Source organism: Siphateles boraxobius, unplaced genomic scaffold, assembly GCF_051911475.1.
Source record: "Siphateles boraxobius isolate OS27281-9 unplaced genomic scaffold, OSU_SipBor_1 25, whole genome shotgun sequence".
NCBI classification, from domain to species: Eukaryota; Metazoa; Chordata; class Actinopteri; order Cypriniformes; family Leuciscidae; genus Siphateles; species Siphateles boraxobius.
The window spans coordinates 3,771,613-3,784,657 of record NW_027508866.1 but is presented as its reverse complement, the minus strand read 5'-3'; the positions used below and the strand labels follow the sequence as shown (position 1 = coordinate 3,784,657).

General features: G+C 37.2%; 1 protein-coding gene and 1 long non-coding RNA gene across 2 annotated transcripts in view; both read left to right on the top strand.

The window, feature by feature from the left end:
- The window catches only part of LOC143749653 (ly6/PLAUR domain-containing protein 2-like), a 549,686-nt gene that overhangs the window by 134,466 nt on the left and 402,175 nt on the right, over positions 1–13,045 (top strand). The gene's annotated exons all lie outside the window — the stretch shown is intronic.
- Positions 1,154–1,595, top strand: LOC143749656 (uncharacterized). Its single transcript, XR_013207064.1, has 3 exons — positions 1,154–1,194; positions 1,279–1,398; positions 1,511–1,595. It is a non-coding gene; the product is annotated as an uncharacterized LOC143749656 (long non-coding RNA).

Here is a 13,045-nt window from a genome sequence, read left to right as displayed (position 1 = left end):
TCATATTGAATTTTTGAGTGGCCAATGCCTTTTTTCAAAATAGTTGCCCTTAGAGAGTATCTGTGCCAAATTTCATGCTTCTATACCAAAGTGAACAATTTTTTTTTTTACTAATCTGCTGCACTATATACAAACCTTAAAGTTATTCAAGAAGATCACCTCAGGAATTTTCCCTCAGGACAGAAGACAAAATGACAGTTACCAGTCCAGTTTATTCCAGTTTGGAAAACCACCAGCAGTTGGTTACTACCAAGATGTGTAGTTTATGAGAAGGTACATCATTTCTACTGAAATTTAACCCAGCAGTGGGTTAAACAAAACTTGAAAATAACCCAAAAAATGACCCAGCGGTCTGGGTAAAAAAATAACCCAGCACATGTTTTATGATGCTGTTAATGTACTTGTCATTAAATACTATTATTAGATTTAGACTGTTTAATTTCCATTCACTTCCTAAATTACCAATATACATATATATATATAACTCAATTATTTATGTAGCCTAAATAAAATATATAAATTACATTTGCCTGAAATGGAAATAACCCATACTGAGCTAAAATTAGCCCAGCGTTAAGTCGGTGTGAGCAGAATTTGGGTTAAATTGTGCTACCCAACCCTGCTGGGTTAAAATGTCTAACTCAACTTGCTGGGTTACTTTAACCCGGCATTTGTTATGTCCAATATTTACCAATATTTTGCTGGGTTGCCAAATGGGTTGTTTTTAACTCAGCTATTTTTGTAGTATAGAAACTGCCAAAAACGGTTAACCAAAGAAAAGGATTTCTTGTTACAGTATAATGGATTTATCTCAAACAATAACCTCAATGTTAGAAATATGCGTGAGCATGTGTGTGAGACAACATTTGAGGTATGTTAACAAAGAGCAGCATGGATTACTAGGAATAAGTAATGATTGTTTAATTATCAAAATGCTTCCGGAGAAAGTACTGGGAGGGAGACAAAGCTCTTTTCCATAGAAATTAAATGAGACCCAATCTGTTTAAGTGTCCAATTACCTTTTCTTAGTAACTGTCATAGTTCCTTGGGGACGTCACAAAGAGTCCTAAACCCACCCCTTTCTGAACAGACATAAAAGAAACCGGAGCAATACTTCTGTATAGTTATTCAGTTTCTGACACAAGATGAATCTGCAGGTCTCCGTCGTTCTTATTTTCATTTCTCTCACTGGAGGTATAGAAAACAGCAAGTATTGAAATGTATTATTTGCTAATCATACAGTAGAGTGCTAACTCAATGTCTTTCTCTGTCTGTAAGGTTATTCTCTCAAGTGTTACTCCTGCACATCTGTGACGGGAGCTTCATGTAAAGTAAAAGAGGAGATATGTGAAGCTGGAGTTGCTAAATGTTCAAGCATTAAGGTTGAATCATCCATCAGTAAGTCCAGTATAACGTGGGAATCTGCTGAATAAGTGATACCGCTGGAGAGAAAGTATACTTGGAATTGTTTTATTATCTTATTATATGGACATTTATGTATTCTTTACAGGTTCTGGCATAAATAAAGGGTGCGCATCTGAATGTGTACCAGGGACTGTAACGATAGCAGGAGTGACAACGACTAAGAGCTGCTGCAACACTGATCTGTGCAATGCCGCAGGTATTGGCCTTTGTTTGATTATGCGCTAGCAGTTTGATTTCATCCACAGTTACAGTCCAATTATACAAACAATAATTCAATATGAACAAGTGATTATTAATAAGCAGCACAATATCAAAAGTAGTCAAAAATAGTGTAAAGCTCAAGCAACATGAAAAGAAGAAGCTTATGAATTAGTCTAGTACTTTCAGAATTTTTATTGTTTTAAAAAACTGTGAGAAATTTATCAACAATGAACATGCCATTTTCATAACTATTATTATCGTTATTATTATTATTATCATTATTATTATTATTATTATTATTATTATTATTATTATTATTATATGTATTAGCAGTGGAGTGTTAATTAATACAAATTTCCTTCCTGTCTTGATTAGATGGCGTGTATAAGGGAAGCTTCCTCTTGCTGGTGTCTCCTCTGCTCTTCTACTTCCTGTTTCAGTGAGTCCAGCTGAACTTCAGATTCCACAGCAAAGACCATCAAACAAACTCAATATGATACACAATCTGAATAAAGCTTGTTTGTTGCTCTGCTGTTCTTTGGTTTAAGGAACTGAAAATATGTACTTTAAAAAAAATTAAAACATGAATTTTCTTTGCATAAAGGAAAAGTTATTATAGAATGTAATAAAGAATTAAAGAAAAACTTTGTCTTTTTAACAGTGTGATGAACGTCTGTAATAAAATATTTACTTATGTGTAATAAATGTGTAATAAACTTCTCTCTCAGTGAGTGACTGGAAATTTGTTTGACTTTTTGTTCAATTAGTAAGTGTCACGGGTGGTGGTATATAAGTAGAGCATGAAGACAAAGACTGCAAGAACACAAGCCCTGTGTTCAGAATCGCCCCCTATAACTTTAAATAAGGCATTTGAGGGGACAGCCATTTTTAGTGGTGTCCGAAACCTTAGTGGACATTATCGAGTGCACTCATTCAATCCCATAGTGCACCGCAGTAACAAATGTGCAACTGATCCGCGTGCTCAATGACTAAAGAATTTTACGCATCTGCTATGTTGAATTCGAAAGCAAGGCTCTGGTGGGAAGAAACCCGGAAGTTACGGTAAACCACCAACCTAGACCTGAAGGATGTCGAAACTCATGAGCTGAAAGGGCACAGCAACTGGATAAAGGTCTAAATCACCTACATGTTGAAGGTAAGAATTATGTTAACTACATTAGCCAAACAAGCTAGCCAGCGACCTCTGCCTTGTGGTCGCTGGCTAGACAGATGTGCCGTGATCGCAGATTTATCCAATGACCGTCAAGTTTCGAAGCACTGAAAAGAACTGTTCAAAGCAGCCCCGTTGAAGTCAGTGGACGCTCAGCTTCAACAGGGAAATGCACTGTGACGGTCCGGGAATGAATGAGAAGGAAATCGAGTAGGGCTGAAACGATTCATCGAGTTACTCGATTAACTCGATTACAAAAATTCCTTGAGGCAAAAACTCTGCCTCGAAGCCTTGTTAAATTCCTATGACGCGCACTATACGCGCAGGGATCACACCATCACGCGTACTCTTTGAATTTAGTTGCCGCGATGGCGGAGAGTGTGTCCATAAACAGCAGGGAATGTCTAAAGTTTGGCATCATTACAAACTTTAAAAGGACAACAAGGTGCAATGTGTCTACTGCAAAGTAGACCTGGCATACCACAACAGTACGACTTCAATGATTCAGCATCTGAAACGAAAACATCCACTCTATGCTGTTTCACCAAGCGTCGCTGAAACAAGGTAACGTAGCCAAAGCCTATACATTGATGTTCACTGATTTTAATCCCATACTGTATTTGTAGCGATGTCGTGATGTGGGTTGACTAGATATCATGTTTAGCTTTGATGTTTTTAAGTAATAAACGTATTCACGTTCAATTGCAAGAAAGTATAGCATAAAAAAAGAACTCCTTCCCACACACATATACACGCGTGCGTGCGCATGCACCCTCGTCTCTCTCACGCGCCAGTCAGACCAATTGCGGCAATGCATCACATATGCTTAAACTTTTATGTAGCAACGCAACAATAATTTGAAACAACAACAAAAAATTAAACATTGTGTACCTGTTTGGCTTGATATTTTATATTAATTTATTTTTGTTCTCAGATGGGTAATTTGCAGAAGGTGCAATACTTTTTTTGTAATGTTGTATTAAGAAGACAAAACTAAGGCCAAACGGCCTTTACTATTTAAGTTTGTATTCATAGTTTTACATGTTATACATGTTTTACAGTAAGTTGATGTTGTGGCAAAAATTCTGTTAAACATCATCACTGCGTAAGAGACACTCAGAGTCAAATTAATAAAAAAAAAAGTATTTATTCTTGCAAGAATAGGTCCAGTCTAGTACACAGAAGTTACGCTATGCAAGAGAGTGACACCCAACAGGAAGATATGAGACAGCCTTTATACTGTTTTCAAGGTTCCTCCTTACCCGCTGTACCTTTCACCCACTCAGATAAGGTCCTTACTGCTGTTCAGTTTCTACTTAAAGACACAAACTGGTACTGAAATAAACTGGCCAAAACTGACCGTCCCTAAGGTCAGAGGTCCTGTCCCATATGTTCCTGAAACGTCACGCACAAGCACGTACACACATATACTTTTATACATTGAATAGGTTCTTTCTCTTATGATACCTGTTTGGGATCAATCACTATTAAAATTTCCACTACAATTCCCCCCTTTTTATCATTCAGATTACCCAATCATAATAATAAAAATAATAGAACAAAATTTAAGTCATTTCATCACACTTATACTCTTCATCTCTGGTTTTCACATAATTGACCACTCTCTTAAACATTTGTGAAATAACATTTGGAAAAGTAAAAAGCTTAGGCTGTTTTTGTGGGGATAGTCCCTTAAGTATTAGCAAGCAAGTAAAGACTTTATCTGCGGCCGGGCTGAATGAATAAGCACTGTTATTGCACTCCCGACCTAGGTCGGACCCTCTGTCACCTCAGTATAAACAAGAAATAGTGTATAGTTTAAGTAGGAAACACATCAATTTAACACCCTGGTTATCATTACACATCTTGAAACCCACATGGCATTTCAACAGGCTAAGAAATACGAAGAAATAAAAGTAGAATAAAATCCCTCATTTCGACCCCTCTCCTTGTACGTCATCACATAGCGGATAACCACAGCTTTTAACCTTCTGTTCATATCAAAAACATTCATAGAAAGAAAGAAAAAGAAAAGGAAACCATACAATTTAACACATGTCACAGTAGCTCCCACTACTTGTATCATCATATTTCGTTCATCCAATTGAACAGACTCCCAGCTTTAACCAGTCTCTGTACTGAGCTGGAGACACATTATAATGCATGGTAAACATAACAATATTGATAATCCTATCGCTGAAATTGGTAGTACAGTACCCCCAATCCCCCAAAGATTAACCAATCTTATCCATTTACCATCAATCCACGCCCATTTCCATACATCACCTCCATTTTCCTAACCATGTTTTCTTAACTTTTAACTCGATTCAGCCAATGGTTTTACTTAGTAAGCTCTATTTAACACCATATTTAATAAAATCTATCCAGAAAAGGTTTTATATTTTTTATCCATTCTTTTAACCAATGTAGTTGTTCAAAATTAACTCAAATATTTCCATTACGGACCATCTTTTAGCTTATTACCATACATATTCTCCCATGATCGGCCTTTCTTACCCTTAATGGAAAGCCTAATCATCAAGTTTCTTCAATAATAATCCCTATAATTTACCTGAAATATTTTCTAATGAATCCTTAACCAATCAAATCATTTGATCTAAGCCCTGTTTTGATTCAATCAAATAAAATCATCAAAATCATCACAAAAACAGATTCTTTTGCTAAACTCAAACCATTAGTTGGTGCATCTTCCTCCAGGTCTGTTGGTCATCTCGTTTGCCCCATGGACATTCCGTCTTCACCAGGGTGACACTTTGCGTGCCGTAGCCATGGTCTTCCATCGCTGGTTCGGGAGGTACATTACTAGCACGTCCTTGAATCCCTCACTTTGTCCTCATATTTGATTGTTGAGGCCTGTCGGTGTAGTCTAAGGTGAGAGGCTTCGACCCAGGTGTCCCACTCTCCAACCATTTTCTGATCATTACCAGATTTGCCCCTTAGATCACGATGTACCCCTACTGGAGTGAACCATCTCCTGCTTTGACCTGTGAATGAAGACCTTAAGGTTTTGTTAGTGACCGCTTGTCTGGCCGGTCGTGCCTATTGGTGTGACCTGTGGAATTTTCACCATTTGTTCACCTTGCTTATGATATGCATAAAGAATTTCAAGTTTATTCTCAACACTTGTCCAATTCAACTCTGTTTCTTCTCATTTTACAAATCATCTTATCACTAAATAATTTCTTTCTCACTTAATAGCACTCAGAGTTCTTTTCCTCTGAAAAACCTTCAACCCACTTTGCTCATGTAAACAAGACAACATTTATACATTTAGAGCAGAATTAGTTCTGTTTTCTGCAATCCTTCCTTACATTCTGCAAAAGTAAAATCTTAAGTTATGCGCTGCGCAGGTGTGGCCTTGTTTCTTTCTGCCACAATAACAATCCAGGCCAGGATAGTAAGTCAAATTCATCCATAACCATTATTTTATTGGGCACATTCTGCCCTGCATCAAAAGTCTGCATGCTCTGTAAAGAAGAACAAATGTCGAGGTTATTTTGAGATAATAAAGTACACGTAGTTTCTTTTGTCTGCTGTGCTGCCACGGCCTTCGCTGCTGCATCTGCCCTGGCGTTTCCTGTTGAAACAGTCCTGCAATTTTGTTATCAGCGTGTGCGGCACACTTACAGACAGCAATTTTGTTAGGGAGAAGAATGGCTTCTTGCCAGGCTTTTACCCTATTAAGCCCCTTGTCCTCCCAACATATACCGTCCCTTAATTTTGTCAATTGTTATCCAAATTGTTACCATCCCCCCTTTTGATGCATGAATCATCTCGTGCATCAATCTAACATAATGGTGTTTGGATAAAGTTTGCCATCAACACTAACCCAAACGTTGTCCCAAAGCCAAAATTCCTCCAGATATCTTTCTCTGCCTCTGAATCAAAAATATTACTTAAAGCCACAAACACATCTTCTTATCAGAGTATTTGGAGGGCAACGGCCCTCAGTCTTACAGTGTATCCTGCTTTTCAGGCCTGTTGTTTGGGCACTTAATCCCGTCATCTACAAACATTGTTTCTGAAAAATCTGTTTCAATTGTTTCTGTCAGGTCAGGTCGTGCTGTACAGACTTGGTCAATGTCAGTCAAACAACATTTTCCCCCTTTTGTTCACAATATTCATAAATGTGAAGGACTCTCTGGATAATTTGATATTGACTTAGCCAATATGTCACTTTGTTATTGCCTTCAAATCTATAACATTTTAGTTTATCTCAACCCATTATGGACGACGATCTACCACTTCACAAATCCAATTTACATAAATGCTTTTAATCCATAGATTGATTCATAATTACCAGTAGCAGACAGAGCTGGATAACTAATCCATTTAAAGCTCGTCCCATGTTCTACATCATCTTTTCATCAAATGGACTCAACAGAATTAACAGCTTCTTTAAAATTTGTCATTTGCCTTACCAGATTTTAGTGGCTAATGACACAATTTACACACTATTCAGACGCAGTATTCGTACCCCAAACTAACACATACAAGACATAGAGTGCAGTCACCATCACACAAACTCATATTAGACACATATTTTAACTGTTCATTTTTAATGTTCGCTTTTCATTATATCATCTCTAAAAAGATTTAAATTTTAATTAAGATTTTAAACTTCACATTTTACTGTAGCTTTTACCTAATTTTACATGGTCTTTTAACCAGTTACAAAGCATGTCTGTTCATTATTCATTTCATCTTAGAAAAGTCAGCTGGGTTGTTTTGGTTCATTATCACTATTTTGTTCTTTAGCAGGCCGATAACAAAAAGACAGACACAGTTACCATCCCTTCCTCCACTCAAGCAGTCTCTCTCACTATAAACAAATAATCTTTTCAACAGCCTCCTAAGACTGTAATTTAGACAAAATGTAATATTAAATTTATTACATTAACCTTTTACCATTCACCTTTGTTATCCAGACTCTTCTCAAATCTACAAAAGTCTGTCTTCATCTTTAGCCACCACCATGCCTAACGACCTTCAGGAGTTAAAACTATGTTATAGACATATTAGCTCAACATTAACTCTTCTATACATTTTACTTGCCCATATGGCAACCAACATCATGTCCCTCATATAATTAAGTTTTGTTACTGTCTCCGCAGCAAATAATGGCAATCACCTCATGGAATCAGCTGGCTCCTGAAAGCCCACTCCCGTTAATCATTTATCTTTAATTTTCTTCTCTTCAGGGTGTCGTCCCCTGGCATAGTTGCAGACACTTGTCACAATGAAAAACAAGCCATACAATCAATGCGGTTTCTGGTGAGTGGTATAGAGGAACTCACATTTCTGGGTCAGACTGCCGTAACATTAATTTTCACCTCACAGCCCATCTCACCTCTCAATGCTCTGCTGACCCCGGTGGCCTCCAGTAATCAGCGCTCAACTCTCATACCTTTCTCACAAATAACACCTCCATCCGGAGTTGCCCAATGTTCGTGACCCCCTGCGTTGGGCTGTCCCCTGGCCAGGAAGATCATCCCGTCATTGAGTAGCCACTCGTACACACGTACACACTGGTGACCGCTCATTCCCAATACAATCAGTTTTCTTCAACAGAACTCAGCTGTTTTCTGGAGCTTAGGAAAGGCACGTTCAAGAGTCACCAGAGCCATTCCGATTGCCTAATAGTGTTCACAGGGAGACAGGTTAATAACAACAGTATTTAATCACTTAAATTCATTAACTATCTTAAAAGCAGCAACCTAGCTACTTAGACTATACTCAGTGAATTTAGATCACAACCGTACATTCAGTGTACTTCATCTGTAGCCGGAGCCATCGGTCCTGAATGGTGGAGACTAAATGAGACAAAGTTGTTACTGGTCCTAAAATACGCTAATCAAAATGTCACCTCTATCGTTTAAGGTCTGTATTATTATTTTAAAGACTTCTTTAAAGTCATTCAGTTTTACATTTAAAACATTTACAAATACAAATTGCCCTCTGAACGGCAATTGTTTCTTTAAACATCTCTGTGTCTATGATTCTCAACTGAAACACTGTGCTTTACTTATTATCACAGATGTCAGCTTTTAGCTAACTCATTGAATGAGAGAGACTCTGAGACATTCGGACTGGTACACTGCTCTCTCATAAACTTCTAACATCAAACTTTATCTACCATATTTTAACTCTAGCCCAGCTTAAGGCATCTTTGCCAGAAATTACATGTGTTTTCAAATAAACATAGTTTTACAGTTGTCTTTTGCCCACGTCAGGGAATCTAGACATTACAAATTTCCATTCAGATTGAGTCTCTGTCGCACTGGCTGTTTCAGCCACAGCACACATCAGATTTAGATAAGCGAACTGTTTCATTACAGCCAATAGCAGACTCATCTTTTGAAAGCAAAACATCAGCTTCTAGCTCTTTCATGGTCAACTTTTCAAGCTGTTTGTTTAATCAGATGCCTTTCTACACATTTTACATTTTAGCAACCGTACTACTGTACTCGATTTTAGTTGTCAATTTCTCAATTATCATAGTTTAATACTTAATTATTAAATTATGACTTAGTTACTGACTTAATTATTTTTTTTTCTAGGAGTTTATCAATCTCCAATTAGGATTCACAATAACTTTTACGAGGCTATCACGCTCTGCTTATGATACATTTTGATACACATACATCTTTTGCAGTTATCATTTTAAATCATCCTTTTAGTTACTTTTACAATTTGCAACTAATTTTTTTTAGTCATTATCTGTAATTTTACATTAACCTGTATTCATCAGTTCACTTATAAGAATTACTATTATAGATCTTTTCTTCAAAAGGATTCACTTTAAGACTTCAATCTTTTGACCTTGTTTTTATCTCTTACTCTTTCTCAGACGAAAACTTTAATATCGTCATATAAACACTGATCTACTTTCAAACCCACATTATTACCAGAAATGTGCCACTATCACATTTTCAAACACCTTCTCAGTGGGCATTTAAAGTTACATGTTAGATGGTCCTGCTGACCACAATTAAAACACTCTCAGTCGGCTCCAACTTACTGCACACTCTTGAAGCAGTGTGTCCCATTCAGGAATGCAAACAGAGCTGATAAGCAGTTCTCTGTATTCTTTTACAGTCCACCAGTGGCGGATTCAATCCCAATAGCCGAATCATAATCTTTATCATTATTTTTCATAAGCTGCATCGAAATGCTCAAAATATTCTAAGTTTTTTTCACAAAGTTTTCGTTTAACTTTAGTCATACTTGTCCAGGGAACTTATCCCCGACCCATATTTTCATTTATAAAACAGACAATATCTTTTGCTTCAATTACTTAATATCAACAAATATCCAACATTATAATCTTTGGTCAAAGTTGTCTTTACATTTTATTAATTTGGTATTATCATCAACAACCCTAATTACAGAACAAGTATATATCTAACATCCGGAAACCGGGCTGAATAAGCAAACCCTGTTGCTGTACCCCCAGCATAGCTGGACCCTAGGTTCAAAACACAATGGTTATCAAACTAAAACTAAACCTAATTTCAATCATTATTTTACCATTAAAATATAGAATTTTTCCCCATTTTGCTTAATGAAACATTCCTTATCTTTATATCACATTAGTCCCCGTTAATCATACTCAATGCCTTATTTTTATTCTGAAACTCATTTTTCATACCATTTAAACAGTTAATTTGACTTCCATAAATTCTGTCAGACATTTAATTTTCATCACATATAGTTTTCTACTATATTCCTTCCATCTTTCCCTACATGCCAGTTCCTTCTGCATCCTCTGTTCTACATGCTAATTCTTTCTATTCTCTACATGCCAGTTCCTTCATTATCTAACCAGTACATGATTGTTTGCACAATCCCCTATTTCACACAGACAGCCTTATTGCTGCTTGCAACTTCAATCCGTATCATATAAATTTAAGTTCTCTAGACATCTAATGTCATGCATCCATTTACTGGATGAAGAAGTAAAAGCGACTGTTCTTTTTTATCTGCCCCTTTAAGACAACAATCCATTGTTTGTCCACATTGCTTACACATGTTGAACACAGCCATAACAACCTTTTTTGTTTCTCACTGCCCTGTTCAACTGATTCTCGCACTACTTTCAGTCTAGTTGTGCTCAGTGTTCCCTCCCTGGGGAAATCATGGTATTTTCTCAGTTTTTTCAATATCTAAAACATAAATTTTCCCCCATAATTTTCTCATTTGATAGAAAAACCGGTGTATCAAATTTTGCATGCTTACCTTGAGACTTCCCCATATTGGCTGCTTCTCTGTTCTCTGTGAATTTCTCTTCAACGCGCGTTTTCCTGATCTGTTAGGCGTCCCCAACAGACCCGATTTTTTCTTTTAACCCAAATCGGTCGGGTTGCACTATTAGTGCCCTCCTAATTAAAGTTTTCCAAAAACTGTTCTGGTTCCCCCTAATTAGCCTCAGTACCTAAAAACAATTTGCTCCGTCGTGGAACAACTAATTTTCAGGTTACCTATCTGTTTGAAATCTCTTGATCTGTTACAGACCTCAATTAATCTCAGATAATTTTCTCTCGTATCTGTTTGAAACCTCTTGATCTATATATAGATCTCAATTAATCTCAGATTACGTACCACAGAAACAGCCCTCAGCCAATATGGTTCACTCACATTTCATACCCGAAACAAAATACTTTTCCCCAAAAGAAAATATTTTAGACGTCTCTTACCAGAGATATGTTGGCTGCCACGGGTTCGCTTTCTTTTGATTCCAGTGGAGCCCCTCCGGGACCCGATAGCGGTCGGCCCCTCTCTCTCAAGCTTACGAGGTAGAGCTGGAACTGCTCAGTCCAGGTGGCCAAACACCGCCCGCTCTCAGGTCCAGAAGGCACTTCCAAGGAACCCCACTCTGACACCAAATTGTTGTGGCAAAAATTCTCTTAATCATCATCACTGCGTAAGAGACACTCAGAGTCAAATTAATAAAAAGAAAAGTATTTATTCTTGCAAGAATAGGTCCAGTCTAGTACACAGAAGTTACGCTGTGCAAGAGAGTGACACACCACAGGAAGATATGAGACAGCCTTTATACTGTTTTCAAGGTTCCTCCTCACCCGCTGTACCTTTCACCCACCCAGATAAGGTCCTTACTGCTGTTCAGTTTCTACTTAAAGACACAAACTGGTACTGAAATAAACTGGCCAAAACTGACCGTCCCTAAGGTCAGAGGTCCTGTCCCATATGTTCCTGAAACATCACGCACAAGCACCTACACACATATACTTTTATACATTTAATAGGTTCTTTCTCTTATGATACCTGTTTGGGATCAATGACTATTAAAATTTCTACAACAATATATACACGTTTAATTTTAAACCCACAGATGTCAAAATTACCCTGTAACATTGCACAAGAACATATTTTGCCAGAAATGTGATGATAACTTTTATATACAACAGACGTACAATTTTTGCCTGGAATATATTAACAGAATAGGTACCTGTTAGTTTTAAAATAATTACATTATAAATAATTTGCTTGTATATCTGCTTGTTACCCCTTTATTACCCAAAACTTAACACATTGTTCCCTTATACCTACACGGAGGTACACTATAATTACAGAAACGTAATTTTGGTTTACTTACGCAGTTATTTGCAGGTTGTATATCTGCTTGTTACCCCTTTATTACCCAAAACTTAACACATTGTTCCCTTATACCTACACGGAGGTACACTATAATTACAGAAACGTACACCGTAATTTTGGTTTACTTACGCAGTTCTTTGCGGGTCGTAAAATAAAGTGTTACCCAAAAAAGTTTTTACACTTGCATGAGGTGGTTTTTCAGGCAATTTCGCAAAACTGCAATGGAAAAAGTTTTGGCACATTAACAGGTCATCTGGTGTGATAAAAGTCGATCATTCTTTAAAGATGGCGTTGTATATTTGGACAGAAGATGAGACAAAAGTATCACTGAAATACTGGATTCAAAACAACAAAGAAAGGCCATAGTTTATCAATAAACTGTACTGTAATTATATGCAAACAACAGACCAAATAAAATAATTAGACCTGCTCTATTCACCATGGACGGTCACACTGAACGTGTTGTATGAGGTCTCAGTGCTGATGATCTTTAGCTGATAATCTCCAGAGTGTTTGGTCCTGATGTCACTGATGCTGAGGGACCCAGTTTGAATGTCCAGCTGCAGTCGGTCTCCGAATCTCCCATCATCAACATCATACAATGAAATC